The sequence below is a fragment of the Grammomys surdaster genome, unplaced genomic scaffold (assembly GCF_004785775.1).
Source record: "Grammomys surdaster isolate TR1022 unplaced genomic scaffold, NIH_TR_1.0 167, whole genome shotgun sequence".
NCBI lineage: Eukaryota > Metazoa > Chordata > Mammalia > Rodentia > Muridae > Grammomys > Grammomys surdaster.
Genome location: NW_021604615.1, coordinates 12,278,707 through 12,305,301, shown reverse-complemented (window position 1 = coordinate 12,305,301; position 26,595 = coordinate 12,278,707).

Here is a 26,595-nt window from a genome sequence, read left to right as displayed (position 1 = left end):
TCTTTTCTGTCAGTATTCTATTTTGAGGTTAGTCCAGTCTATCTGTAAACATCAGACAATTAAGGCATATATACTGAAAGAGTTCCTCTGCTCTGGACAGAGAGGTGCTCCTGCAGCTGCTCCCTTTGTGATAGCAGTGTTTCTACAGCACAGAGCAGGACACTGGTGTAGAAACACACTCCTCTTGCATTTGGCAGGATCCTAATAAGGACTTTTATTTTCAAAAACTCAAGGCAATATTTCAGAAACTAATACCATTGTACAATTCAAGTGCCTGTCCTGAAAACATAATCCTCAATCGTCCAGTGATGCCGATTTTCTATTTTGACCCGATTTCCAATTGGAATGTGACTGAGGGGCCAGTGAATGATTGGCAGTTGTTTTGTGAGCTGATGTTGTTGATGATGCTGCTACCTCAGGCCTGGAAAACACTAAAATATATAGATTTTCTGCTTGGTAGATTCCTTCAAGAACTGTCAGAATGATGCCACTGATTGAGTGTGGCTCAATAAGAGGCAATAAGCACAAAAGGCTATAGGACCAAAATTATATTTTCCAACTGGCTTGCCTCATTCTTTCTTGTGCTGTAGTTTTAACTTGAGTTTGACAGCTAATCTTTGGTAGGTGTGTGGTGATTATGAGTCTCCATCTTGCAGAAGCAAGGTTTAGAGTCAGATTGACAGGGGTTGTGTTTTAAGCATTTACCATTCAAGGATTCACAAATATCCAAATGGCTTTTTGTAGATGTAGTGAAAACCTGGAACTGAAGTACTCTGGTATACAGTTGTTGTTATTAGACCAGTGTTACTAAACACTGAATGTGAAGAAAAAATATGGACATCCTCCTCTGTTGTCTGTCGTCCCAGAGATAAGTGTGTGCAGTGATAAGGCTGGCCATAGAAGTACAAGGAGAATTAACATTGGGAAAACAGACTACAAACTAATATGCATAAAAGGCCAATGCCTTCTATTTGGAAATGGCAGCAGGTGACTGTCAATAAGACAATGCTGAAATTTGGCATTGAAACATCTCATAGTGTGCAGGTTGAGAAGATGAAGAGATGGTTTTCAAACACTGCCAGAAATTAAAACTGAACAAGGGGTAAGCAAATATCAGACAGAAATGTGGATAGAATTAATCATGTTGAGCTATGTTAAGAGGTTGCAGTGAAAGTAGAGTTGCACATTTTTTTCAATATGTGGATAAATAGAAAAAAGTAAAAGGTGTAAGTAGGCATTTGCTTGGAGGTTATTTTATAAATAAGTCTAACAATGGTTTTATTTAATAGTCTTCATATATGGTTTATTCATAAATTTCTTTCTTATTACAACTTCTCATATAAATTATATTTTTGCATTTTTGTCTAAAGGAAGCAGCTAAGGCTCCAGTAAGATGAAATAATTAACCAATGAGCACCCTGGCTTATGATTAGCCTGATGGACTGCAGTCCCCTTCTATCAGCGTAGAGCCTGTGCCTTCAACCCTAGGACTCTCTCCATCCCTGGGTGGTCATCATGCATCTGTGGGACAGACCTTAATGCGGTTTGACCTGACCCAGTTCTGGATTAAGAACTGATGGTCTTACCTCTCGAACACTCCTAGAACAGCGAAGTTGCCGTGGGAATCTCGTTGTGGATAGCTCCTGTGCAAACAGACTTGGTCATTATAAGAAGTAATCTATGAGTTTTAGAATAGCTTTGAAGAAATGTCAACATTCTTAATGGCACATCAAGGGGCCATACAAGGCTGTGGTTTAAATTTATATCTCATTCCATGTGCTTGACCTTGGAGACTTTTCAGGTTAACTTCAATTTCTCATTATCACTCCACTCAGGTTTCTTAGATAAATCGTCTATGGAGATCTGTTACATGGACCCCTCTTATTATGCTTATCCTTGGCTGCTGGCATTCAGTTCTCTGATATCCACAGGATTATTTAAACAAGATGGATCTGTATAACTGTGCAACCCAGTGAGTATCTCACTTTATTCAGGCCACAAAGCTGACCCACAACATAACCTGCCAGCTTCCCTTGGAAAAATCCCTGTGGGGTGGAGTCCTATGCTAAACATGTTTACAAATAGTGTGTGTGTGTGTGTGTGTGTGTGTGTGTGTGTGTGTGTTAGAACAATGTCTGTATGTTGATATGGACTGTGCTCATTCAGTTTGGAGACTTCACCAGTTTTCAGTTTTCCTGATCCAGGACACCATTTAACATATAGTCATGTAACCATCATTCCTCTGGAGGACTGGAGGACCCTCCTGACTATGACCATTTCTGCAAACTTCTATGTTTTTGATGATTTTGACTGAAAGCTATTCTCATGGCTGAACCCAGGACTTTCAACAGTCCTTTCAAGTGGTATAATTACTATTTGCTTTTTTTTTTTTTTTTTTTTTATGTGTAGCAGTTTGTGGTCTGAAACCAACCAACTGATAGGTTATTTCTGTGCCTGTGAAATGAGCCAATGCAAGCAGGATTATATTATATTAAAAGGCTTATTGGGAAGCTGCTCAAGGGCAGGTTCACTGGCCCCAAGGATTGAGGACAGAGGAGTCGCCATGCAGGTAGGTGGGGCATATGCACAGAGAGAGAAGAGAAAAAGAAGAGAGCAACATGTCTGAATTATATAGGGAAGAGCCTTTGGGGAGGGATAGGCCAGTCTGGGGTCCAAAACCAAACAGTAGCTTCTTATAGTAGTCAAATAATTATTTTACTAACAATAATCATTAATTCCTTTCCCTTCCAAAGTACCGTGTATTTGAAATATCCAGAAAAGGTTCTGTAGACTTACCTCAATGTACATGAAGAACAGATGTAAAGCTTTTAATAAAATATGGTAGATGAAAATGTGTGCTTTGGGGAGATTAATCTGACATCTGTTGTACAAAAAGAGCTCATTCTTTCAACAAATATTTATTAAGCACCCACAGAATGCCAGACAGTGTTACAGGTAGCAGGGTTATAGCAGTAAGTAAGACAGATGAAACAGGCACACTCTGCTCCCCCCAAAACATAAAGTCTATTAAAGTGAGGCACAGCAGGTTCTAATTCATAATATATTTATACATCATAAGTCTGATGGAAACAGTTTTCTTTAAAAAAATTAAGCAGTATAAGTGGTATTGAATTGAAATAGTTTTTGACTTTGTATAAGACAGCTACAGATAACATTTTTAACAAACAGACATTAGAAAGGCCTAAAGTTAAACGCACGTGAATATGAGGATGAAAAGTGGTGTCATTTAGAGAAGCCTGGTTAAGATAGATTTCAGCCTTATTATTCTGTAGTATAAAGGAGAACAACTCAACTTAGCACCACATAGCTTTAAACACCGTAAGTCGGTAACAGAGTCAGCTACAGGTACCAGGGTTATGACAGTAGGTAAAACAGTTGAGCCAGACACAGCCAGAGAACAAATGAGAGCAACTTCTGCCTCAGGTGCAGTCAGGTTCTGTTTTTGGTCCTTTGGTCGTTGCAAAGTAACATCAGACAAACAGAAACTTACCAGGACTCAGCTTTCCACTTAGTGCTTGAAAACCAGCTCTTAACTGTGCTGTAGTGTCCCCCAGCTTGTGTATAGAACAAATTCCCTCAGCCTTCAGTCCATCCATGTCCACATTTCTTAACAGCTGTTATTTAGTTTACCTCGTGTTGATGGTTGCTGGGACTTCAGAGAACCCAGGGATGCCCTAGGCGAGCAAAGGAAGGTGGACAGGGTGAACAGGAGACTAATTATGGGAAGAAAGAGGCAAGACTGATGTGGGATTGAGGTGCAGTGTACTATCTTGGAAGCTGACTCCATAACTCTCATTTTTATTATTGACCTTCTGTTTTCTATTGGGCCAGAGCTTGAATTCACCCTGACGTGTCTGTAGTACAGCTTCTTTAGTCTCTGGTTTTTAAGCTTCACCCTACACCTTCTCAATTTCTTATCTGGATTTATGGAGGGTAGCATCTCCATGGCCAAAATGTTGAATGTTTGGTCCCAGTGTTTGACCTAGAGTCAATGCTCAGTCATTTATAAGAGATGAGGATGGGGGTGGGGCAGAGAGATGACTAAGTGGTTAAGAACACTGGCTCTTCACAGAGGTTCTGAGTTCAACTCCCAATAACTGCATCCATCTCACAACCATCTATTATAAGATCTGATTCCATCTTCTGGTATGTAGATATACATTCAGACAAAGCATATAAATCTTTAAAAAAGTAAGAGATGTGAATGGGAGTAGTTAGGTAGAAAAGAAAACAGTAGAAAAGAGTGAAATAGGAAACTGTGAACACAGGAATAAGAAAAGAGAAGGAAAAGCATCAGCTCCTCTCTGTTCAGGGGAGACTCAATGTGGCCTTTGTCCATGGGGTATTATGACCTGTCCATGTTCTTCAAATAGCCATGCTTATTGTCGAACAGTGGGGACCCTGTGTGTTTAGTTCTTTCTAGATGCAGGAGTGAGAAGCAGGCACAAGCATAAACCACTCGGAATATTTAAGTTGAACATTTAGTAATTGAAATCGTGTTTTTCAGTATGAGTGTTAGGCTGTTTTCTCATATTGTTTCTTTGTTGTGCTGGGGATTGAGCCTAGAGCTTCACACACCCCACAGGCTCTCCACTGAATTCCTTGTGGGATATTTTGAATCCCAAGTTCTGTCTCAACTTGCATGTGGATTGCAAGGCAGAATGTGATTGTTCTGAAAGTAGGGCGATGGAGACATTCTGTGGATGACTTCTTAGACAGGTTGTTCCCCCCCCCCCCCCCCAGCTGTATGCAGACAAACCTCACTAGTCTTTCTGGCTTCTGTACCCCTGAATGGCCAGCTAGATAAGGGATGGGGACAGCTCTGGAGCTATGCATTTCAATTATGGGGGTGGAGCAATGAACAGGAGGCTGGATGTTGGCTTGGATGAAGATGCAGGCAATATAAATGCTAATGGTGAATTAGTTCTTAGAATGAGCAACCTCTGCGAGTTTCCATAATAAACCATAAACATTGAGGGAATCAGATTGACCATTCAATGAGTTATTAGGTGCTTAGAAGAAATCCTCCTCTCACAAGATAACACGTTTTTTTATAGTAGTGATGAAACATAGGGGTGTGTGGTGTATATTGAATAATGCCACAGGATTCGAGATGAGTGAATATGTATCGGCCACCTTCCCCCTCTCTATATGTATTACACACACACACACACACACATTAATAAATTCCTCTGTAAGTACAGATAATGTTATGTGTCAGGCAGGGGCAGCCTTGCTTATACACTGAAGGGCTAAAGTCAGCAATAGGCCTAAGTCAGCCTGCTAGCACAAAGCCTTGGGTCTCTGTGGAAAAACACTGAAACAGATAGCTATAGGCTATTGGAAACAGGCAGCTTTGGTGGAAATTTACCAGCCTGAGTAGTCATAGACCTTGTAGATAGGTAGCCTTGGTAGATAGTACCAACTTAGATAAGGACGAGTGAATCATAAGTGGAGTCATAATGACCTGTCCCCTGAACCTTCACCCAGCTGACACTCTGTTCTAGAAGATATATGTACTCCCCCTGAATACCTATGCTCCTGTGTTATCCCCTTCCCCACATCTGCTTTTGTGTATATAACCCTGGGTGAAAAAGTAAAAATTGTGATCCTCCATTCTCTCTTTCAGATGATCTCCCTGGACCGCTGTTTACTGCTCTGCTGGACAGGACAGTTTGAAGAACTCCATAATTCCCATTGTTAACTTTCTAACCAACTGCATTTAGTGAATAACTTTGCATTGGCAGTTTGGAAAATGACTCACTGATCCATTCCGCAGGAACTAGTAAGGCTCTTTGTTGAAAGCTGTGAATTCAGATACCATGAGCACACCCACTGAGCAACAATTCTTGAAATCTGAATGACCAGAAGACAATGCCTATAGCAGTTTCATGGATAGTCATGGTGAATGAATAGCAAGGTATGGATAAATATGCAAATGAAAACAATAAATTGTCATAGGTGTAGATTCAGCCTCAAGCCTTAGGAATGCTGTTCAAAGCATGGTGTGGTAAGATATGATGTTGAGTTGTATAATATATTATGTCTACATGCTGTATGTATTTGTGTTTCATGTGATGAATTTCTGTAGCATGATGTTTTTGTGTGGTATATTGAGTGCATCTATATGTGATATTCTAGGTGTCTTTATGTGTGTTTTATATCCCTGTGTGGTCTGCAGTATTTGTGTGATGTCATGCATGCATGTATGCGTGTGTGTGGAGTGTGTATATATATGTGTAGTATGTGTGTCTGTGTGGTGTGTATTTATATGTGTGTATACGTATATGTGATGTGCTGTGGTATATGGTATGTGCACATATATGTATGCATGTATATGTGGTATGTTGTGTGTGAGATTATGTATTATATGTACTATTACTGTATGTGTGGTATGATGTTGAGTTTTTTGTATATGATGTCTATATGCTATATGTATTTGTGTTTGTGTGATGAATTTGTGTAGCATAATGTATGTTTCTTGTGATATATTAAGTGCATCTATATGTGATATTCTATGTGTTTGTGTGTGTGTATTCTGTATCCATGTGGTCTGCAGTATTCATGTGATGTGGTGCTGCATGTATGTGTGTGTATGTGTATGAGGTATATGATATGTGGTATGTGTATATGTGTGTGTGGTGTGTGTGTGTATGCATGTGTGTGTGTGTTGTGTGTGTATGTAAGTATGTGCTATGTGTTTATCTGCATGGTGTGTATATGTATGCATATGTGTGTATGAGGTGTGGTGGTGTTTGTGTGTGTGTGTTGTATGGTATTTGATGTGTGTATATATATGTGTGGTGTGTGTGTATATATGTATGCATGTGTGTGGAGTGTGGTATGTATATGTTTGTATACTGATTCAGGAAACACAGCCTCTCCAAGGATTAGAGTGGAGAAGTAACCAGTAGTTTACAGATAGTGTGACTATTGTCAGAAGCCTCCCTGGATTTCCATTTGCAATATTGAGAATGAACAAACTATGTACTCTGAAATGAACACACTATGTGCTCTCTGAAAGGATTTCTGGGACAGCAAGGGCAATGATAAGTGGGCATGTGCTCTGCCGGATATGCTGGGGGACAGTCTCTTTTAGAAGTGGCCACATGACTAAACTAAAGCCCACTGCCTCAGCACATCCTTTAGAGAGTTAAAGGAATGATCTGTTTCAGGTTTTATAAAGGATGTATGTGGCACCGACAAGAAGCATTTTAAAATTGAGAGGTTAGCAATCTTGTAGGTTCTCCTAATTATTTATGAACAATTAGAACAGAAAATAAAAATTAAAAGATAATAGTTACAGTTAACATTTTATAAGGTAAGGTTTTCTTTTTTCAGTTTTCTACTTCCAGATTAAGGATTAATAGAAATCACAGGTATGCTAATTAACAGGAAATCTGGCATTGTTAAGCCATCACTGTTGCTGGATATCTGTGGATAAGAAGCTGGCAATCAACACTAGAAGTGTCTGCCCCACTGACTTGTTAATGACTAGAGCTAAGGAGCTTTAGCTGATGTCAAGGACTCTCCTTTGTGTTTCTGACTTGCACCACGTTGTCAGTGAAAAGCAAGAGAAATGTTCTGCACTCAGTTTGTACCTTAACTCTTTCCCAAGGAGTCATTTAAATAAAGTCCTTGAGAAACTGCTTAGACCTCACAGTACTCTTTCAAAGGGAAATTAAAAGCCTATAAGAACACATTTCCCACAAGGTTCACAATTGCAGTAGAAATCAGAACTGTCAAATGCTATGCAAAATGAATGATCTGCATCCAAACCATGGGGCATGCCAAAGCAGAGCCATGACAAAGGCGATTTCAGATCTGGATGCTGCAGACCACTATCAGAGAAACCAAGTACTGTAAAAGGTTGCAAAGGGGGTCTAATGAGCTTTCAATCTTATAGCCACTCATCTTCTACAAATCAACTTTGTGTTGGAAAAAACATACAAAATAAAACAGTACATATGTAGTATTTGACAAGGTCCACATGTTGTTAATATTTACTTACTATAGAATAGCTGTGGAATTTTTTCGTAAATTCTGTTAGTAAAATAATATCTGGCTTACAGGCGCATTTTTTTTAACAGTACACTTTCATTCACTTATTCTTTCTTAAAAACTACAGAATGTATCTCTGTGTGGCACTATGTTGTGAACACCATGCGGTACAGTTATTTGATCTACTGAGATGTAACGAGTCTCTGCTGGAACTTTGTTTATCATGACACATTGCCACTGAAGCTATTTAAAATAGCATGGTTGTGGTAAGCTGCCATAGATGGAACAGGGAAAGATTGAGGGCATTTAATTTGCTAACAACTCATATTTCAACTGATCTCTGAAGAACAACAGGCGTGGTAGAATGGGATGCTAAACTAAATTGAGCTTAGATATGTTTGTTCCTTTGGGAAGGTTAAAGAGAATTAAACAGATAAACATGGACAATATTACAAACTCCAATCCTACATAACCAAAGCATATGAAAAATAGACATATATGCATATATACATATATACATGTTGGACTCTAAGATCCAAATCAGGAGACACACTCCCCCAGAAGCACTCACAGACAGCAGATTTGATGCAATAACATGAGGTTTATTGATAACCGGTGCACTGGGGTTCCCTCACATGCAGGCAAGAAGAACTCTGAGCTAAAGCTCAGAGCAGTTTTTATATAGAGTTCATGAGGGCAACCACAAAGGCTGACCTTCCCAGATCCAGTCAGATTTGCACATTATTTTTATGACAATGAGTGTCTTCCATTTGCCCAAGTTTACCACTCTAAGGGCCCAGCTTCCTGACCATCTCCCATCCTGGGCCCCTCTCCTGGAATGTGTCTATGTGTTCTGGGCCTTTATATATATTTATATAAAATCATTAGTAAATTATAAGTTAATACAGCAAATTATCACTTCCTATTCCCGGGTCTGCAGAAATGCACAGATTATACATGGGTCTACAGAAGTCACCCATATCAAAGGGTTTGTTTAAACACTTTCAACGCGTGTGTCCTCACCTAACCCATCCCAGTCCTATGTGGTATAAGAAACAACATCTAATTGTTCATGTTAAAAGAAACCTGGAGCAAAATCCAGAGTTAAAAATTGCTAGATTTCAAACTTGCCTGATAAGCTTTGAAACAAACAGGACCCAAGCAAGATTTATCAAAATGGGCAGGAATAAAAGTATTCCAAGGACCAACATGATCAAACTATATAAGCCATTCTTGAAACTTGACCAAGATGAGAATACTGACCTTGAACCATGAATAATTTTATCAGCTGTATCTGCAGTATCAACACACAGTGATGCAGGATTCTTGAATTCGCAATCTTGCTACACAAAGTTAAAATACCCAGAGAGGTGTTAGAAATATGCCAAATACCCTGTAAGTGTCTTTGTATTTTCTCCCAATTATAATGACTGTCATTGTAAATTTTAGAAGTGACAAAAATCCATTGGTATTTAGTGTGACGCTTGAGATGGCTTTTTATTCTTAAACTCTGAACCTCCTTTCCAATAATTTAAATAGTATTATAAAGAACATCAATTTATTGTTCCAAATGCCTATCAAATCTTCTTAAACACTCAGAGCGTTAGTAACATTTTTTTCCCTAAATGATTAGCAAATGTGGGTGTCTTAAGTTCTTGAATCAAAGCAATTGCAGAAGCACGAGTGCTAACTATTAAGGTAATCAAAGCTGCTATACTGGCAGTAATCAAACCCACTGCCCTCTTGCTTCTGCTTAAAGCCTGACTCCTTGCTTTCAATACTTGTAAGCCTTTTTCAGAATGCCATGGTTCAGATAAATTTACAGAAATCATTAAAAAAAGCTGGTTGTTGTACTACCATTATAAATAGACCATCGTCCAGTACAGAAATAGAATTGGACAAAAGACAATTAAAAAAAGAAACATTGAAATCATTATCAGAGCAAATAACAAAGGTAATATCCCCAATTAGTAAAAGACGAAGTGGGGTAACACAGGATGTTACATTTACCTTAATCCAGAACCCGTTTCATTTTTATCCACAGCAAACATAACATCATATAAAGAAGCTATCAATTTCCAAATATATCTCTAAAAATATCCAGAACCAGCCGTCCAAATGCCCACTGTCATTTCCTTTTTTCCAGTATTAGGTTGATTTCCAGACCAGTCCATGACTGAATCAGAATAACTTGTTACACTAAAGGAAAGAGAAGGATCGTTGTAACAACTTCTTTATTTGATTAATTTCTCAAAGACAGTTTCTACATTTATGTCCTCTGTCCCACAAGGTCTAAAAGCTTCAGGCAAGACAGCTTGTCCAGTCTGGGAGATAGGCAAGCAAAGGTGGGTCAGGAACATATACCCAATGTGGCTTCCCTGTCACCGTTGTCAGGGCACTCAGCAAGCTCACAGTAAGCATTCTTTGTCCTAGCATTAGCATATCTCATGTCTCATCAATTCTCGGGCTACAATCATGCTCCTTCAGCATCCTGCAAAGAACCCACAAACATGCCCTCTTCCCCATATTAATACCCAATTGGGACCATGCAGTATGTCGGTAAGTAGATCTTTCCATGTAGAGTGTCATAGACACTCAGTAGCAGGGAGTTCCTTGGCATTTGAGGTCAAAGAATTCGAAATAAAATTTTGTGGTGATAGAGTATGCAAACAGGGAAGGAATACGTAACTCCTCCCTATGCAAATAGGGAAGGAATATGTAACTCCTCCCTATGCAAATAGGGAAGGAATATGTAACTCCTCCCTATGCAAATAGGGAAGGAATACGTAACTCCTCCCCCTCTTGTTTTATGTAACTGATGTTGTAGTGCTCCGTGGGCTCATTCCATTATTCGCTTACATGAAATTTAGTTTACAAGAGGATGTGCATTAGTATTTACCATCATATTGAAATCCACATTTTAGAAATACAGTTAACAGATGTCTCTTAGACAACAGGAGAAGGCGCATGCCTTCCAGACCTAGTCAAAGCTATTGGTCTGGGTTAAAAAACACAATAATTTCTCCCTCAATCCAAAGGGTTAGACATACAGATTGAAAAGAGAAGTCTTTTTTTTTTTTATGATGAGAAGCATCTTTAAGTTTATATTGAGAAGACAACCAAAGGGGAATTAAAACCTTGAGAGTCTGACCGAATTGTCGACTGTGAATGTTCCATTAGCTTTATATATATTTAACTATAACATTTTTTAACTAAAATTTCTTTTGCAATATCAGAATAGAACAATAAGTTTGGAAGGCAAAACAAATTTTTAACAGTGTAAACGATCCAGTCTCTCTAAAATCAATACCAAGTGCATTATTTTCATGTTACAAAGTTTGGGTGCCAGTTCTTGTATATGGATGCATGATGGTACGTCTTTCAATACCTCATTAAAGAAACATTCTTTTAAACCCTATCTTTTAAAAGTCTGACTTCTAGGACAGGAATTACATAAAATATTACCCCAATTTAGAGATATCATTAAAGACCTATTTCCCTGGGTTGGCTCATGCTGTTTGTTGTTGCCCAGAATGACTCCAACTCTGAGTTATCAGTTTTAAGCAACTTTCTGTTACAACTGTTACAAATTTTAAACCACACCCAATAATTTATAAGCCAATAATCCATAACCAAGACATGCAGAACATATTTACACATTTAGTACCAGTCAGAAACAAATATGAAGTGACTACACATCTTTACATATTTAGACTAGACAGACAAAATTTTCTTACTTTTTTCTAGCTGTAATTTCAAGGGAGGAACACCTTGTTACCTGCTGAACCCAATAATCACAGTCAAAAAGATTTTTGTAGGAGACATAGCCATCAGCTTCCTGTCCAGAAAAGCAGAGAAGCAGCTGGACCCTTTGAGAGCAGCTTCTACAGACTATCAGCCCTTTACACTGCTTCTCCAGCAGTGCTAGACTCCTGGCTATAGGTGCAGGCCTCCAAAGGCAGTTTATCAATTATTTCAATTCAGACTTGTTGTTGTTGTTGTTGTTGTTGTTGTTGTTGTTGTTGTTTTCCTTCTTTTTAATCCTTGAAATGAGTTAAAAACTAAATCAAAGGTGAATGGCCAGCTACGTTTTAAGGATTGTTTCTTTTGAATATGAAACAGAGAAACAATCAAGCAACAAAACAAAACCATAGACATAAACTGACAGACATGGACAGACTATCACACCAAGGACAGACATTAGACAGAGAGGGAAGAGAACCAGATATCCCACCGAAGGGACCAAGAACTAGGACTAGGCATTCCCCCAGTGAGAGACAGAGAAGAAGCAGGACATTTCCTGACCTCCTCTTGACTTGAGCATCTTTAAGTATATGCACAAAAAGCATTCTACTATTACCCTGTCCCATTTCTACAGTGCTTACTCACTTTCCTATACTTCCTTTTGTGCACAATTTCTTTTCCTATGGTATCTGTCACTGAACCCTTAATACTTGAGCTCACATCTTTTGGGGATCACATGACCAAGGCCACTCAGTCAGTCAACAGAGTATCCAGGAGGGAGTGAAGATTAAAGAGAAAAAAAAAAGACAATAAACCAACATTACAGTATGACTACAGCAAGTGCTGAAGCAGCTTTAATTTCTCCCAGTCTGCTTTTATATCATTTTAGGTACATGCAAAGAATATAGCCAGTTCTAAGGTATAAGCAAAATAGTCAAGTAACAAGCAAGGCATAAACAAAGTCCTGAGGTCACCGTTTTTAGGGACTTATCAAGATTCAAGGAATACATTCCTTGGCTGTATTTTTCCTGTGCTTGCTTTCTTGTCCTAGCCCAATGTCAAATGTTCTTGTCAATTTCCTGGAAACGGCACCAGAAGCTCTCCACAGAAGCCCAGAGATCCAAGAGAATGAATAGAGATAAGTAGCATTGAGGGTAGAAAGTGGGGGGACTCTCTAGAAAGTAACCTGGGAGGGGAGAGATTCTAAGGACTTAATGGGGGTGACTTTACCCAAAATGCACAGCATTGGGCAGAGGGAACTCAGAGTTCATTTCCAACAGATAAACAGAGCCTTAAGCAAAGGGATATGGCTATTATCTCACAGTCAAAATTTCTGACCCAGAAATTGTTTCTGTCCCTAAGAACTGGAGGGACAAAAATAGAAAGATGTGCCAACGAATGGCTCAACTTGGGATTCACCTCATGGAGGGGCACCAAGGCCTGATACTATTACTGATGATATAATGTGCTTACAGATGTGAGGCTGGCATGAGTGTCCTTTGAGAGGCCCTACTAGTAGCTGACTGAGACAGAAGCATATACTTACCCCAAGAATTAGACTGGTGTCAGGGACCCCCTAGAGTTGAATTAGAGGAAAGATTGAAGAAACTGAAGGGGCAGGTGACCCAGTAGGAAGACTATTAGTCTCAACTAACCCACAACTCAGGGAGCTTCCAGAGACTGAGCCACCAACCAGAAGCATACACAGGATAGTCTGAGGCCCCTGGCACAAATATAGCAGAGGTCTTCCTGAGCAGTGGGAGAAGATGTGCTTAATCCTTGAGAGACTTGAGGCCCCAGGGAAGGGGGAAGCCTGGGGGAGGATCCTTTCAGAGGCAAGTGGGGGGAGGAATGGGATGAGGAACTGTGGGAAGAGGCACTGAGGGGAGAGCAATGACTGGAATGTAAATAAAATAATATTTTTAAAAAAGGAAAAAGAAGAGTCCTCTGTGATCCATCAGTCTGTTGCCCAAACTACTGGGCTAATGCCAGGCATGGCAAAGCCATAACATAAGCTACCTTGCCTTCACTCCTCTGAGTCTGCAGTGCTTTCATGATGAGAACCTTTGTTTCTCATCCCAAATGAGATGCCTGCACAGTTCCCAGACTCACACAACTCATCTGAGCTCTCTCTGACCTCCCTTGTGAGTTAGTTTATTTGTAGATAAATTCACAAAGACTCTCCATTCTAGTTTGCTTTCTTCTGTCATGATAAACACTATGGCATAAAGCCACTTCAGGAGGAGAGGGTTTATTTAATTTTATATTTCCAGTTCACAGTCCATCATTTCGAGAAATAGGGAAAGAGCTCAAGGCAGGAAACTGAAGCAGAAACCATAAAGAACACTCTTTACAGGCTCACACTCCAGCTCAGTCTCAGTTACCTTTCTTCTACAGCCCAGGTCAATCAATCTTGCAATAGTGTCTTGTAGAGTTGGACTAGGCCCTCCCACATCAGTCATCTGACAACCTCTCACAGACACTACCACAAACCAATCTTATGGAGGTAATTTTTCAATTGAGATTCTCTCTTCCCAGGTGACCCTAGGTTGTGTCAAGTTGACAGTAAAGTTCACCAGACACTGTCCTTCAGTTCTCTCACATTCAGAATCTGTATATTAAATTTCTGGCTCACTCTTCACTGACCAGAAACCACTGCCATCTATACTGTTTCTTGTTATTTCTGCTATGTTGACAGATTTCAGCTAGGAAAGCTATGGGTTTCACTTTTTCAACCCACATACATGGTTTACCTCATCTTTCAATAAACTCACAATTAATACATTTACATCATTAGATTGGGGCAGAAAGTCTTGATGATTATAGCAAATGTTGTCATTGATTTCAGAAGTAAATGCTTGTTACTTTGACTGTTCATGACAATGATATTGTAAAAGAGAGTACAGACATAAATTATAGCCCTGTGTCTATGTTAGGAGGCTTAAGTGAAATGTTGATTTATATCAGGCTTGAGCAAATCAGACATACAGTATAAAGTGAGATCACTGACAGTAATAAATAATAGCTAAAGTTGCTGTGACATAATAAAAATGATGGGTTCATCAGAAAGCAAGGAAAAGAGCTGTAATGGATAGGATAGAAAATAAACACCAGACTAATTCTGAACCCTCCTGTGTAGATGGAAGTAGAATGTGTTCTGACTCAAAGGGCAAGTGCTCTATAAATGCTGCTGGAGAGAAGTGATAAATATATTGAGAAGAACATTTAGAAAAGAAATAATAAAATAGAGACTTTAGACAAGTGTGCTCAGTGCCCCATTAATTTAATGAGGAGCATAGATGGAGAAAGCAGGATAGCCTTTCTAGCAAGATAAAATGTAGAGGTTGGAGAAAAGCAAATGTAAAAGCAAAGAGTCTAAATTTATTTCTTTTCAGAGACCAAGGTGCTCACTTCCCTGATCGATACAGAAAATCTGAGTCTTATTTGTTCATAATGATGTAACTCTAAGTAGGTTTTCTAAAGAAGAAAAGAAGACACATGGTGAGTCTCAGGAATATTGTGATAGAATTAGAAAGAAGACGTATCAAATCTTTCTGCAGTCAAAGAAATCTCTGAAATTGAAGAAAAAGTTATCCTTTGAACTTAAGTACAGTACAGCAGTGATTCTCAACCCTCCTGATGCTGTGTCCCTTTAATGCAGTTCTTCATGTTGTAGTGACTTGACAACCATAAAATTATTTTGATGCTACTTCATAATTATAATTTTGTTACTGTTATGAGTCATAATGCAAATATCTGGTATGCAGAATATCTAATATGCTATCCCCAAAAGGGTCACGACACACAGGCGGAGAAACACTGCAATAGAGCAAAATTTGGAGTCACTGATCTAAGTACATGGTTAAGAACCTTTTAAAAAAGAATAACACAAGAAAGCATGATAAAAGAAAAGAATTGTGAAAGTAGCAAAATAAAATTAGAAAGCAAGACAGATGTCACTGTGTCTGATGGCAACTATTCAAAATCTCTAATAAACATAGATAAACTGTTGAATGACTAATAAGTAACCATGAACTCATGTATAAAATTCAACATTGTAAACAATCACTGAACATCTTGCAGACATGAGAAAGTGAGGATATTTTGCTAGGCATTTATAACTTTAGGATAAATTATATAGATTAATAAATTATCATCATATGATTACTAACTGAAGGAGAAATAGAAGAACCCTGATGCTTCTCTATTTATTCAAGATACCACTGATATAACTTAAAATCTACAAAGAAAGCTCCAGGTCAGATGGCTTCACTACTGACTCCATGCAAATGAGTGTGAAGGAATTCATACTGATTTTCCTACTGAATGGAAAAGGAAGATGAGGTAAAAGAAGGGGAGGAAGAGGAGGAGTAAAACAGAAAGGAGGAAGATAAAAAGGAAAAGGAAAATGTAATAGAAGAAAAAAAGAGAGGGAAGAGAAGAGGAGGAAATAAAAGTAGAGGAAGAAGAGGAAGAGGAGGAAGAAGTAGAGGAGGAAGAGAAGATGTTTCTAGATTCTTTAATGGAACACAGAACTCTGATTTTCACTATCTGCTAAGGATGTAAAAAGATAAGATAACTCAAAATTACAAGCTAATTTCTCTCATGAAAATATGTTTAAATTTTCTTTAATGGTACCAAATTAATTTTGCCAGTTTAGGAAGTTCATTAATCATAATTCTAATTATCTTCTCATGTTCTTAACACTTAGTAATTAATTAATTTTGTACAATAAATAAAGGATGAAAGCAATAATCATATTGTCAAATGCAAAAATTCATATGCTGTAGGTCAGTAGCTATGGGTAAATACACATCTATAAAGTGTGAGGAACACGGAATCTTTTAGACTTACAACTACAGGGATACAAGGGGCACTATAGCATGACTCACACTTAATGGTTGAGTATAGGAAATGTTCTCCTGAGTTCTGTCTTTTAAGGATGCCCACCCCTACCCAGTGTAGTACTGAAAGAAAAAGCTAGAGAAAAAAAAACATGGAAAGGTAAAAAGATATAGTAAGATTTGAAATAAGAAACAAATGTGAGTTGTAGAAATTTTAAAGACTACATAGTATAATGAAATTGTAAATATGAGAGTTTGTATAAATTTAGGACAAAATCAGTCACAGTATTTATTGTATGTCTGTACACTAATAGTGAGTGAATTTTTTCAAACTGTATGCCCTTATGAAAAATACCTAACATAGCCTGAATAGGTGTCGATGTACTCACTACTCTCTGCTTCAGAGAGTGCACTTCATGAGTACTAGGCTGTGTTAATTGTGCCTGTGTTGAAGCTGAGCATATCAGTGGTGTGAATACGTATTAGGGTCTGCTTACTTCAAGATGAGCAGAAAGCAGAAGGGGTGGGGGGGGTCACTGGTAGTCAAACAGATCCTTCAAACACATGCTTCCAGTGGTGTCCTTCCTCTCACAAGGCTCCTTCTCAAGTTCCCCCACTTCCCAAAAACTTAGCATCACCATCTGTGGACCAATGCGACACACAATTCCTTCTGGGGACATTACGTATTCAAGTTATAGCAGCAAGCAAGTAGAAAGTATTAAGTGTGCATTGTATGCTGTAAACCAACCGGTGAGTATGAAAACATTTAAAAATGATGTATAAATTCAAATAGCAGAAACTGACAAAATCCAGTTGATACAATTGGGAACAACAACAAAAAGAGACGTCCATTAAGGGACAGACAAACTTTCTGTATTTGAGGTGATAACATGTAAAACGTCTTACAAAGGACTTATGTTTCTTTACACACTGATCGAAGCATTAGGTATGGTGGCAGTGAGAAGCCTAAAAGCGATCGGCATGCTCACTTGTTAACTTGTATACTTTAATTATTGACACTACTGTACTTATAAAACTCATATGACAATTAAGGGTCAAAATTAAGTAAGAACAAAACTGGGGGACTTCTGAGGCTGAAAAAGGTTTGTTAGTGTTGAAAAAATATTTAAAAAACCCCCGGACACAAGATTCCTTTCTGTCTTTGATCATTTATGTTCCCAGATAAAAGACACACACAGCCCTTTTATTTTAGTATGTCTTAAGGAGCACAGTAGCTGGGCAGCTGGCTACCCGCCATGCTCTTAGAATCTACTTTCCCATCGATAATCCAAAATTATCACTTACTATTTGCTATGTTCCATCTTGGCTGTTCTTAACTACAATTAGTCAGCCCACTTGGCCACATTTTCTTGGCCCGTTGCCCAGGGCATTCTCTTAACTTCTCTATCCCATGGTGGCCCTTCTCTGCTCCTTCCTGTGATCTCTCTCACCAGAAAACCTAAATCTCTCCTTTCTCCCCAGCTACTGACTGGTGGCATCTTTATTGATCAATCAGAATTAATGGAAGGTAGGGGTCCCTCAGGCTGTGTGTAGACCCCAAATCTTAGAAGTCAGCCCTTAACATTACAGTAAACAGTAAAAGAAAAAATCTCAATAAATTAGAAAGGTGGATTCATTTTAATTGTTTGTGGCATTGGCATGGGTAGAGAAGCACAGAGAAAGGACAAGCATCCAAGTGTCATTTGATTTCGCTCATGGCAAGGATTGCCCTGCAGGACAGGAGAAAACAGTAATTTTCAGACAAGTAGCACTAGTCAAGTAGGGTATTAGTTGGGAACTGTTTCACATTTTAGTAACCCATAAACATCTATTTTACAAAAGTAGTTTTAGTATGGATTTGTTAAACAAGACAAATTTTAAAAAGATTAATCTAAAGAATAATACTGGTAAATGAAATCAAACTAATACTCCCTTGTCAAAACATTTCATCAAATGAGTTCAACTTGATACTCAGCGTATCAGTCGCTTTCATATTTGACAACGGACAGACAGAATTTAGAATCCTCATGAGCTCTCAAAGGTGACAATCACCTGATGGAAACGTGGTGGGGAGGAGTGTTGACAAGTTAGAGTGCAGTGGTTACAACTGTGAACTCTGTATGTTGTAGTGAGAGGCATTAAACTCACCAACATGGCTTAAATAAGCCATGACTTATAAGAGCACAGGACATAGCAATTATTCATGAGAACTAGAACCTCTGTGGGAGACAGATTCTCAATGCAAAAATTTTGCCATTTCCATAAATTATGTACACTTAGTTGTCCAGCATTCCAAATTTACAAGCCATATATTTTTGCATCAAAGTATTTATTTACATATGCATATATATTTATACACATATGTGTATATATACATATATATATATATGTGTGTGTATATATGTGTATACCATATACACATACACATATACATATACTTCATATACATGTCTCATCTTTGTCTTGTTTTTATTGGTATAACTAAGAAAGCTGGTATCCTAGAGAGCCTTTTCTTCTGTGGAGTCTCTAGAAGGTCCCATGGCTCAACTTTAGCTTCTCCTCCCTCAGGAGACATTTTATATGGTTGCATACACACTTGTATTCTCTGCTAGAAATGGTTCACCCTTCCAGATGTTCTAAATGTGTCTTGACTTTTGGACTGTTTTGTTTGCTGGTTTGTTTGTTTGTTACCTGTTCTCTTTTCTTCCTGTCGCACAGATGAGGAAGCCCATTCACAAGACCTTAGGGTACACTTTGAAACAAGCATCCTTGTGCAGAAATATGGAGAAGGAACCCTGCTTCCAGAGTTAGCTTCTCAGGAAGATCAAACATCACATGACAATTTGTTGCTATAGTATACATTATCGATGTATCAATACATGAGTCTATGGATTCACAATTCAACCTTGAAAGAAGAACTAAGAAGAACCTTAAAAGATCACTAGTAGTGGTGATCTAGCTAGTGTGACCCTTCTGACCAATGAGATATTTATATTGAAAGCCTGCTTTGGGGAAGCTTGTGACACTTCATCCCCTTACCATTAGCTGTGGTATAACCAAGAGTGTAGAAAGAACCAACCATGATAAAATCATGATAAATGCTAAATTTATATTATATTAATACAAAATTTATCTTTAAATTGTTGATATACATCCTTAAGTTTGCAAAGAGAGAGCAAAGAGACGATGTTCCGGCTGTTCACGTGGAGGGAAAACACCTAGATGTTGGATATACGGGAAGCTGCTCCTAGATGCTCCCAGATCCTTCATCTTTCTTGATGAGTTGTGAGAAGACAGGCCTCTAGAGTAATTGGCCTGAACCACCTATGGGATACAGTTGCCTTGTGTGCAAAGGTGAAGGCTACTTCTAGTGTCTAGAGAGAGCAAAATGGAGAAGTCAAGGTCCCTTGTTTAGGGTAGCTAGTTCAATCTCTACATGAAGTGTTTGAATGCGTGGCTGGTTGATTCAATAAGATGGATTTTGTTTTTAACTACAGAATACAGTCAGTTTGGGGAATATTAGCTTGAGCCACTCCCCCTCCGTCCCTTTGCTTTTTTTTTTTTTTTTTTTTTTTGAGGTAGAGGTGGGAGCCAAAGTTATAGGTTTAGCAGAGAGAGGAGAGATTTTAACATGGACAATCAGACACAGTGTTATGCAAAAGTTGTTCAAAAGTCCTGAAAACAGGTGCATGGCGTTTGGTTAACCCAGACCTTCTATTTATATGAAGACAGGAGAGTTGCCAGCGTATGACTCATGTTTTATCAGAAGAGTTTTATGTATGCTGACCTCCCTTTCTGCTTGTGTTCCCATGTTTCTTCATACTTGATATCTCCTGTGAGGTTGTGTGACCCTCCACCTACCATATTGTTTACTTTACCCCTGCATCTTTTTTTAGAAATGATTTTTTTCTCTAATGGAAACAACCTCAGCTCTTAATATAGCATAGTTTCAAAACCATTTGTTCCTTTGTCCAAGTTCATTCACCTAGATAACATCAATAGAAGACAACTGCTTTTCTGTTGAGTTTCACACTCTAGCTAAGAGATTCAAAAATTTCCCACTTTTCATCTCAGCAATGTCATCCTTAGAATATAATAATTTGTTAGCATTCATATTTTATTTTTACATCCCACATTCTCATTCTTAATTATTTAGTTTGAGTCTGTGGAGGATATGCAGAACTTTCCTGAAGACTTGACTTAGAACTATAATATTATATTTAGAGATTCTTTCTTCCTTTTATGTAGGACCCCAAAGGGCTGCTATGCCCTGGCTGAACCTTTTCGTATGCTGCTGTCTACTAAGTAACATTCTGCGGTTCCTCTAGGATCAAAACATCCTGACTAAGGCATGGTGCCCCAGGAAGGGAATTTACTCTTGACATCCTATTGCCCCCCAGTTGAGTTCCTGTTTTTTCCTGAGTTTGTATTTTTCCTTCCCTGGCTTGCTGTATATATATTGAACCTGCTCAGTAAAGGCATTGGCATTCTCCCACAACGAATGACCAGAGTCTGAGTATTTCTTTAATCCCCCAGGCCTACGCCCGAGCTCGGTACCGCAGGCAGCGCTGGCGCTGTCACTTTTATTCCTTCTTATCTTGTCCTTCTTTCTATGCCTTTCTCTCTTACTCTGTAGAAAACAGTTTTGTGCATTTTCTAATTTATCCTTCCCACAGACACCACTGAACCTTCACAACTTCTTTGTGTGCTAGAAATATCAATTTAATCTTTGTTTGTTTTGTTTAACGTGCATTCAAATAAAACCACTTAATTACAGCTTATGAAGGTCCTTTTCAGCAGCCAAATAGTTCTCCATTGTGTAGCAGCAACACATACTTAAACACTTATGGACCATTACTATTCAAAGACACTCTCTTCACTGGGAATCCAGATTGCTTCTGACGGCTCTTATGACAAGCCACGTTACAAAGTACCATGAGCATCTGCAGTCTCTGCCACTGGTGTTGTGCTTTCAGAGTGGATTCTTAGAAGCAGGATTTATTGCTAAGGTGGGCAGAAGTTTCATGCCTGTGTTCATTCCTTGTGTGCCTCAACTTCTTTAAGTATTAGGGAATTTCCCTCCAGATATGCTGAGAGATTTGCAATCTCATCAATAATATTCAAGGATGCCTGTTTTCTGACAGCCAAGAAAGCAGGTTGAGTTTACATTCAATTTTTAGAAAGGTGTGTCAGTGTGACAGGTGAGAAATGTCTCCTCTGTGTGGTTTTAATTCCCATTTCTCTATGAATGAGTGAGTTGATCATTTGTCACAAGATCATCTCTGTTTTGTTTGCTTGTTTGTTGTTTGCTTTTTGTGAATTGTCCTTTTATTCCATTCTCCATTTTTCCTACTGGGTTTGCTATCCTTGTCCTCCGCCAGTTAACATTCACACATTAGAAGCCACTTGCTTTCTTTGCATGTTGAGAATTTTTTCTTGCAGGGTGAGTGATGACTTTTATTTTTCTTATAGTCTTTATGTTTATTTAATTTAACTATATTATACTGTGATAAGAATAATTGACATGGGATTCATACTTTTATTATATTTTAATTGTCCAAACTTTCATTACTGAATTTTTCTGTGAGTCCAATTTTGAAAAACAAATGGATAGAACTGGTTCCCTTGCTTAATTAAAACCACATTTGAAATGGTTGTTTTGCCTTGTCTCAGACCCCAAAAACAACAAAACCCTCCTTAGTTCTAAGCATCAGGCTATATTAGATGCTCCATATAAGATCCATTCAACAACAGCTTTCCTGTGACCGACTGTATCATGCAGTATGGTGTCCTCAAGATTTACCCGTATTACCACAAGTAGCAGAATTTCCCCCTCCCTCCCTCCCTCCCTCCCTCCCTCCCTCCCTCCCTCCCACCCTTCTTTGTATATATGCATGTATATGAATAGATGTATTTGCACCACATTCACAAAGGTGCCCCCTTAGAGCAGTAGAGGGTGCCAGATGCCATGGGACTGCAGTTACAGATGATAGTGAACAAACTTACCTGGATACTGCAAACCAACTCCCAGTTCTCTGCGAGAGTATCAAGTGCTCTTAACCACTGAGCCTTCTCTCTATCTGCATTTTCTTATACATTTTTAAAAGACTAAATAATAATTAGTGGACAGTCTTCAAAATTAGAATCAGAGCTACTATATGGGTGTCTTTTCTAGTTTCTAATCTAAGATATAATGCCAATAGTGATTGCTTTTTTAATATACAAAGCACTAACTTTAGATCTAGAAAATAATGATGCAGACATGCAGCCATATTCATACATATGTATTAGATGTATCTGTGTCAACTCTCATGTCTACATTTTGTGATTTCTTTTTTCATAGACATCGGGTATTCCATCTGCATTCTAGCATGCTTTATTCCGGCAACACTGACACTTACTGACCTCTGACCCTGGAGGGCAATGAGCATCTGGATGATTTTCATGAAACACAGTCTGATGGTGACTGCCAGAGACAGAATTTACTCTCTACCATGAGAGGCTTGGAGTTGACATCACTCCTATCCAGCTCTGGTCATTGCTATCATCAACTCTGTGTCATTAGTGGATCTGACCTACTCAAGAAAGACACAGCTTTTGTGTCTACTAGAAAGTCTTGTTTTAAATTAACCCTTTACCTTAGTAATTGCTTTCCTTCTGTGGCACACACTGTAGTATGCTTGCTTGATAATAGAGCCCCTAGTGTCAACCCTGCTTTGATAGTCTTCTGCAAACATATTCAAAAATGGTGTGTGCAACAGTCAAAGAGCATATGTTGGAATTCAAGAAGAATTCTATGACAACCCCCCCCCAAAAAAAAAACAAAAACCAAAAACCAAAAAAAAAAACCTGAAATAATAGGATACTATGGGTAGTTGATTAAACTTACACTTTTTTCTCATCTACTTGAGTGTCTCTGAAACAGAACCAATTAATAAAGCTTAAACACACATCAGATACATAACACTCCAGATTTCTTGTTAATGCCCCCAAATTTATAATTTTAATTCAGTTTTTATGTTTCCCTTCTGTTTCATTTCCCATTGGAATGTTCTGCAAATTCGTTAATCTAAATTAGTCAGAACCCCACCCAGATCCACATTCCCTAGGGCTGGGAGTTTAGTTCTGTTATGATCACATTGGGAAGCAGTAAGGTTAATGATGGTAAATGCTTTATAGTTCGTAAAAATCTCGTGACGGACAACTATGGAATAAATGTGAATTAACCTTTGTTATTAATTCTACAAGGCATTTTTTTGACAACTAATTTGGTCTGGGCTTGATGTTTACCTGTTAATGTATACTCACCCTCATTACCTGAAGTGTCCAGAGCATTTGAATAAAACTGCAGTGACTTTGATAAAGCTGTAACATGCTAAATTGGCTAAGTAATTATTCGTTCACTGACTATTTGCCCTGAAGTCCAATGTAACTGATAAGTTTTAGGTGAAACTTTAAATCAAATAAAACCATTTTTAGGCACACAGTTGTTTGTAAAATATATAACGATATAGTCATCATTGAAACTAAGGTAAACTGCCAGATAGTAGTGGTGCATGCCTCTAATTCTTGCACTTGGGAGCCAGAGGCGGGCAGCTTTCTGTGAGTTGGAGGCCAGCCTGGTCTACAGAGAAAGTTCAAGGAGAGCTAGAAACTCTGCACAGAGAAATGCAGCCTCAAAACAAACAAACAAACAAATAAACAAAACAAAAACCACAAAGGTGAATTAATTTTCAGTCATGCCAAACTTATTGCCACTGTGCCGAAATAAATCATCACTTCCCACAAGACCCACTGACCTATGTTCTGTCCCTATGATTTGACAGAGTCAAGAGGGTCATGAAATAAATTACATGTCTACATGAGTGCCTTTCTTCATTTAACTTATTGCTTTTTAGCGTGACTCGGGTGGTAATATATTTGTTGTAGAATATTGCTGTCCCTGAGCTGTTGAGCATACCACTTAACCACTCACTATAGGGGAATCATATTAGTGTACTGCATCATTTTTCATAACTACAGATGCAGGTTTTATTACTACTCACTACTTGTGGACATGTTTGTTTATGCTTTCATAAGCTTATGAATGTATTAGTAAAACTGTTAGGTGTTGTGTGGCATTATTCCTGGGAAGATGTGACCAAATATCTACACTGTCCAGAGAGGGAGTTGATGACAGAATAAAGTAAAGCTACCACCAGAGTCCAGAGTCCAAATTGGTAAGCCAATGAAGTTCATTTGGATTCCTTACAGGAGGAGAGGTAAAGCATTGCTTACAGTGGTATTGGATATTCAGAAAGGGAATAAGACACTGATGCTTTTTGGGGAAGGGAAAAGCCTAGTGAATTTGACCAGCTTCAGGAACTTCCTGATACTTTTGCATTTTACTTTTTGAGTTTTATTGAGCCTCTTTACAGGATGAAAGTTTCATCTCTCTTTAGAACATTTTGTGTCTTATGAGCATCCCTTATCCCTTAGATCATAAGGAAAATGTATTTTTAACTTTATGAGAAATTCCAAACTATTTTTTCCCAAATGGCTACACCATTCAGCATACACACCAGCTCCTTCTGAAAGCTCACATTGCCACACAGCTTTCGAATTATGACAGTGTTAGGACTATGGTGGCTGTGTTTTGATATATCAGTTTGCATTTCCTGATTCTTCTGGTCACCATTGCGTTTAATCTTCCCTCTCTGATCAGCTATGTGTATAAATGTGCTGCCTAGATGTTTTCCTGGGATGTTTTCTCTTTTAGTTCTGAGTTATGAATATATACAATGGCTTCACAATTCTCCACCAAGCTTTTCAAGTATTTTCTTTCAGGGTGCCACTTCTGCTCATTTTTAACAAACTTGAAATTAGAAGTCATTTGAATCACAGGGTTTGAATGCTCAGTTGGAAGACACTCCTTATGGCTGCCCTGCCATTTACTTTGGTCCTTTTGAAGACTGTTCTTTCTTTGCTTAATATGCTTGCAGCTTTAATTAAGATCCCCTGACTGTATACTTATGGATCTCTTTCTATTTGGGAGCATGATGAATAAATACTTTGTCCAGTTATCACATAGCCTTGATTATTTATAGTATATGGCAATGCTTAGGGTCTGATAGTGTGAGACTTCTCATTTTATTCTTAAGAAAGTTATTTAATGAGCATGTGATGTGTAAAATGGGCTATCTTTGGAGGACAGAGAAGAACGTTTGGGAGTCACTTCTCTCCTGTGATGGGGTTTGGGGGGAAATCTAGGAATCCAACTTAGGCCATCAGGTGTCAAGGCAAGCAACTCTTATCTGGTGAGCTATCTCACTGGACCATACATTATTTTTAATTTTCACATTATCTTTCCCAGTTTTTAATCTTGTATTTTTAATGCACATTTCATAATTTTCTCTCTAATCAATTTCTTGTTTTAAATTGATTTATAACAATTTTAAATCAAAATTGCAGAGAATGTCTAAGTGAAATAGTATGGAAAAAAGGCCCTTATGCAATTGACTTTTGATTTCTAAGTACAGTATATGTTTCTGTTTATTAATTTCTCTCATTTATCTTATGTTCATATAATTTTAGCATGGAACCATTCACTTTTCTGTTAAATTAATCCTTAAATATTCATCTGTTTCAACCATGACAGTTTTGTTTCTATTTCATTTCTAATTATCCACAGCTAGTATAAAGCAATAGAATGGAAACTTAAAACATTGACCTGAATTCTGTGTCCTGGTGAGCTTTATATATTTGCTTTGCAGTTATCTTTTCTGGAATCTGCCATGCAAATAAAGATGAATGTATTGTTTTTCTTCTGTACAGGTTTTCCTATTTTATTGGTTTCTTAACTCATTTCACTGTTTGCTTCCCTGACACTAATACACACTCATGCATTCATTTCTGCATTAGTAATACTACTGTCTACAATTACAATCAGTGTATTCTGCTGAGATGGCCTTTTGTAGACCGGACATGAAGTTTTGGTTTTAATGAA